Genomic DNA, 6,000 nt, shown 5'->3' with positions numbered 1-6,000 from the left:
TAGAAATCTTGATTAGAGTTAGATGTAAGAAACGATTTCTCCTAGAAAAAGGATTTAGTTCAGAAAAGTAATCAAATCAAATCAAACATCAGTGTAATAGTTTTAGTTGAAAACTCTAGACCAGAAGTTCTGAAGGGATCATTTGAAGAAAGTCTAAACTCAACTGTGTGAATAATCAGTGAGAAGCTGTTATGTTAGAGAAGGGAGCTCTCTCTGGTATTTGAGTACTATAGAGTGATGATATTGGGATTAATGAGATTGTACTTTACTGTATATTTCACAACCTTTCAGTCACAAATAGATTTGTACAAACATTGGAACACAATACAGGACAATGTAAAACAACCACATATAAGTATAGGAAATGTTTATACGTTAGTTCTTCAAAATTACATCCCTGTATGTTAGTAATTATGTTTTGGAGATACTGGTGTTGGACTGGTGGATAACCAACTGTTGAAGGAGCGGCGCTCTGAATGCTAGTGCTTCCAATTAAACCTGTTGGACTATAACCTGGTGTTGTGTGATTTGTACCCCTGAATGAGATTGCCTTTTTAAGCTAAAATAAATCAGGTATTCATCACCTCCTACATCAATGACAAGAGAAACTGTACCTTCAGGAAGGTTGGCCCCCTTCTCCAGAAATGATCCAGAGGCATCAATACTTTCAGCATCTGGAAGAAAGGACTAGGGTTAGGTTTTATTATGAAGGCAGAGCAGTGCAATAAGTGCACCATTTGCAGGATTATCTACATTTTGTGAACATGTAATTACTAGATCAAACAGAATTATTTATCAAGAAGGATGATTGAGTAAGGTGTGTTCTTCAAAAGTAATGTATCTAGTAATGTTAGAAAAGAAGTTGAAAAGTTAAATGGGGGTCAGGCAATGTCAGTGGAGAGAAGCAAGATTAATGTTTCAGGTTGATGATCTTTTAATGACGGGTAAGCCGGTTATGTTTCATATTTACATCCTTTTAACAAGGTTCACAGCCAAATAATTGATACATATCTATAGTACATTTGTCAGTCAAAATTGATAAAGTATCTTTTATGTTTTGTTTCTATTATTATATTCAGTCATTTTTTACTTAAATTATTTATTATAATAAATAATATGGTTAAAACACTTGGTAAAACATTATAGCAAATTATTTTTTAAAAATTACTGTTGCTTAACTGACCTGATTCTCAGGTTTAACTAGTCAATGTTGAAATAATATTGAAAATTTGACATTATAGAGCATTATGGTGATAACTGCTTAAATCTTGATTGTTTACTCAGAGCAGATTCATTCATTATTATGACCATTCAACACATTTATTTTCATATGTTGTCAACTAAGCAGCATTAGAATTGCACTATAGACAAGGAAATTTTAAAAGGAAGAATACAAACAGAAAGAGCTGGAAAAATTCAGCAATTCTGTTAGTATATGTGAAAAGAAAGAGTATTTTAAGAATATTTTGAGTCAAATGACTCTTCTTCAGAAATGGAAAGAATCTGAAAGAATGAAGAATTTAAATTGCAAGTATAATAGAAAACTAAAGCCAAGTTTCAGTATTGTTAAGACACTCCATTGTAACCACAACAAAATAATGTTCAAAATTTCTGTGGTGGCTCAGATATTCATGCTAATATCGTGGGTTTCCTATGACACCTAGCCAACCAACCCTGACCACCTAACATGCCTTAAAGTAATAACATACACTGTTAAGATTCTTGATTTGAATTTTTTGTGCATTAAGTGTCCTCTCTTTCCAGATATGGTTACACTAAACAATGTACTGAAATGCAGCAATATGTTGCAAGTTGGACAGCATATACTGGCCAATGCTGTATTTTATCCACCCCTTCCATATTTCCACTCCCTGCATCACTTAGTCACCATTCATTTTTGGTCACCTGCTTCATGCTTTATACCTTAGCCTCTGTGAGAGATCACCATTACCATCTGGGCATCAGAAAGTGCATCAGGAATAGGGGTAGAAAAAGGATGAAGAGGGGAGGAGAATACGCAGTGTGAAAAAGAGGAACAGTGGAGGCAATATATCCACCAGTGTTCAAGCTATCAGAGCTCTCAGGGAGCAGCTCATTCAGAAATGCTTCATGTATGAAAGGAGAGTAAAGGAAATTTCTAATGAAAGTAATTAAAGTTACCATGTAAAGTTTGTTGGAAGAGATGAAGGTGTAAGTCCTGAGAATCAATATGGGTAGCTAAATTATCATGGTGACAGGTGCCAAGTTATAACGATAATACAAATAAAACAAGTAATCATTATTCACAATACAATTGTAAACAATCATCATTATTATACTTCAAAAATACATAAGATATGTTTTTATACTTACAATAAATACCTCATTGAGTGGTCAAGGTAATCAAAAATGTCATGCCTAAGTAAAGCATGATACAGAAAATGTCCAGGAAATCTGGCAGCATCTCAAGAGAGAAATAGAGTTAATAATTATGCTTTCTTCAAAACTAACTAACCCTTTGGAAACAAACTTTACTGTGTACAGTGGCCCGGATTTTACATCTGGGCAGATTCTAACTGTGGCAGTTGCACACGCACCAAACAACCCCACCGCCCTGTGTCTGACTCCCCCTCCCACTCTGCCAAGAACGTGCAAGTCCTGAGCTTCCTCCATTGCCAAATCCTAGCCACCCTGGAGGAAGAACACCTCATCTTCCACCTCAGGACTCTCCAACCACACGGGATCAATGTCGATTTAATCAGTTTCCTTATCTCCCTTCCCCACACCTCATCCCAGATCCAACCCTGCAACTCGGCACTGCCCTTTTGAACTGTCCCACCTGTCCATCTTCTCTCCCAGCTATCCGCTCCACCTTCTGCTCCAACCTATCACCATCACCCCCATCTGCATCTATCTATTGCCTTCCCAACTACCTTCCCTTCAGCCTCATCCCCACCCTCCTATTTATCTCTCAGTCCCCTTAACACCCACCCCCACATTCCTGATGAGGGGCTTATGTGCGAAACGTTGATTCTCCTGCTCCTTGGATGTTTTGCTTTTCCAGCATCACACTTTTCGACTCTGATCTCCAGCATCTGCAGTCCTCACTTTCTCTCTTTGTCAGTTAGAAATTGAGTTTAAAATAGGCCCAGGGTATTTTAATTCCTTGTCCTTGAACCATGAACACCATTTTTAAACTTCAAATCATAGAATCGCTATAGTGTAGAAGCAGGTCGTTAGGCCTATTGACCCTCCAAAGACCATCCCACCCAGACTCCTATATTCCCAACCTGCCACCCTATCCTTGTAACCCTGCATTTCTCCTATATTCCCAACCTGCCACCCTATCCTTGTAACCCTGCATTTCTTATGGTTAATCCACCCAGCCTGCACATCCCTGGACACTATAGAACATAGAACATAGAACATAGAAGAATACAGCGCAGTACAGGCCCTTCAGCCCTCGATGTTGCGCCGATCAAAGCCCACCTAACCTACACTAACCCACTATCCTCCATATACCTATCCAATGCCCGCTTAAATACCCATAAAGAGGGAGAGTCCACTACTGCTACTGGCAGGGCATTCCATGAACTTACGACTCGCTGAGTGAAGAACCTACCCCTAACATCAGTCCTATATCTACCCCCCCTTAATTTAAAGCTATGCCCCCTTGTAATAGCTGACTCCATACGTGGAAAAAGGTTCTCACTGTCAACCCTATCTAACCCCCTAATCATCTTGTACACCTCTATCAAATCACCCCTAAACCTTCTTTTCTCCAATGAAAACAACCCCAAGTGCCTCAGCCTTTCCTCATAGGATTTTCCTACCATACCAGGCAACATCCTGGTAAACTTCCTCTGCACCCGTTCCAGTGCCTCCACATCCTTCCTATAGTATGGCGACCAAAACTGCACACAATATTCCAGATACGGCCGCACCAGAGTCTTATACAACTGCAGCATGACCTCAGGACTCCGGAACTCAATTCCTCTACCAATAAAAGCCAGTACGCCATATGCCTTCTTCACCACACTATTTACCTGGGTGGCAACTTTCAGAGATCTGTGTACATGGACACCAAGATCCCTCTGCTCTTCCACACTACCAAGTAGTCTACCATTAGCCCAGTAATCCATCTTTTTATTACTCTTACCAAAGTGAATCACTTCACACTTAGCTACATTGAACTCCATTTGCCACCTTTCTGCCCAGCTCTGCAGCTTCTCTATATCCCTCTGTAACCTGCCATATCCTTCCTCACTGTCAACAACTCCACCAACTTTCGTATCATCCGCAAACTTGCTCACCCAACCTTCTAACCCTTCCTCCAGGTCATTTATAAAAATGACAAACAGCAATGGTCCCAAAACAGATCCTTGCGGAACACCGCTAGTGACGGCACTCCAAGATGAACCTTTGCCATCAACTACTACCCTCTGTCTTCTTCCAGAGAGCCAATTCCTAATCCAAACCTCCAACTCACCCTCTATGCCATATCTCTGTATTTTCTGCAGTAGCCTACCATGGGGGACCTTATCAAACGCCTTACTAAAATCCATATATACCACATCTACCGCTTTCCCCTCATCTACCTCCTTAGTCACCTTCTCAAAGAATTCAATAAGGTTTGTGAGGCACGACCTGCCCTTCACAAAACCATGCTGACTATCCTTGATCACATCATTCTTATCCAGATGTGCATAAATCCTATCCCTTACAATTCTCTCTAAGACTTTGCCCACAACAGAAGTGAGACTCACTGGCCTATAGTTACTAGGATTATCCCTACTCCCCTTCTTGAACAAGGGAACCACGTTTGCTAGCCTCCAGTCCTCTGGCACTACTCCTGTCGACAAAGAGGACACAAAAATCAAGGCCAATGGCTCTGCAATCTCCTCCCTTGCTTCCCAGAGAATCCTAGGATAAATGCCATCAACATTGCCAAACCACCATACCTGCATATCTTTGGACTGTGGGGGGAAGCAGGAATAATCAATCAGAAAACTGATGAAATCGACATTGATCCCGTGTGGTTGGAGGGTCCCAAGGCAGAGGAAACCCATTCTGACAGAGGGAGAATGTGCAAGCTCCACACAGTTGGCCAAGGGTGGAATCGAACTCAGATCCCTGGCACTGTGATGCAGCAGCGCCATTATTATTCCCATAAATATGATAAGCACATTTTTGTTAGTCTGTCAATAAAACCCAGATGAATCACTTGATGGATGCATAGAAATGGGCTCAAGTCCATTCGCAGAACCACAGCTAAGGCCACTCAAGGTTCTGGAAAACTGGGAGAGAGTGGATCTTGCTCCTCCTCCTCCTACATCCAGGGATACATCTGAGAGGTAATCAACTTATATCCTCAGCAAGCTTCAACTGTCAGTAAATTGGCTTCTAGAATGTCACTTGATGGCTAATGGACCAGTTCAATGGGAACATAAACACTGCCTGAACAGGCTTTGCTTACTCTGTTTTACTTTTGTTAACTTAAAGTCAAATCATGATCAAATAAATATTTGTTAATAGCTGTTTAGTCACAGTCCTCATTTCACTCACTGCATGGGCTTTTTTCACCATTTCAACTTACATTTTTGAAATGATTATTCAGGTTATTAGAGACATCATAATTATTTATAAACAGTGATGGATTACAAGATCTTGTGTATGTACTATAAACCAGAAAAACATTAGTCACTTCTGCAATGGAGACCTTGGTTTCCTTTTGTTTACAGCCCATGACTGTCAAGGTTCTTAAGACTGACCTTCAGTTTCTATGGTTACGAGAACATTCCAAGATCAATATTTCAATGCAGACAGCAAGTGATTTGCCCCAGTTATGTAGCCTTTTAAACAGACTTAATGATCCGTGCAGTGTTACTGCTATCAAACAATCTTTGGAACGTATTTTTTTTAGAATTATTAACTGGTTCATGACTGAAAATTGGTGCATTTTTCATTTTTTCACAATTTTAGTTTCATCTTGGGAGTTTAAGAATTGAAATTCAATTGTAA

Source organism: Chiloscyllium punctatum, chromosome 4, assembly GCF_047496795.1.
Source record: "Chiloscyllium punctatum isolate Juve2018m chromosome 4, sChiPun1.3, whole genome shotgun sequence".
Taxonomy (NCBI): Eukaryota; Metazoa; Chordata; class Chondrichthyes; order Orectolobiformes; family Hemiscylliidae; genus Chiloscyllium; species Chiloscyllium punctatum.
The sequence above is the reverse complement of the archived record's forward strand: the minus strand, read 5'-3'. Positions refer to the sequence as shown.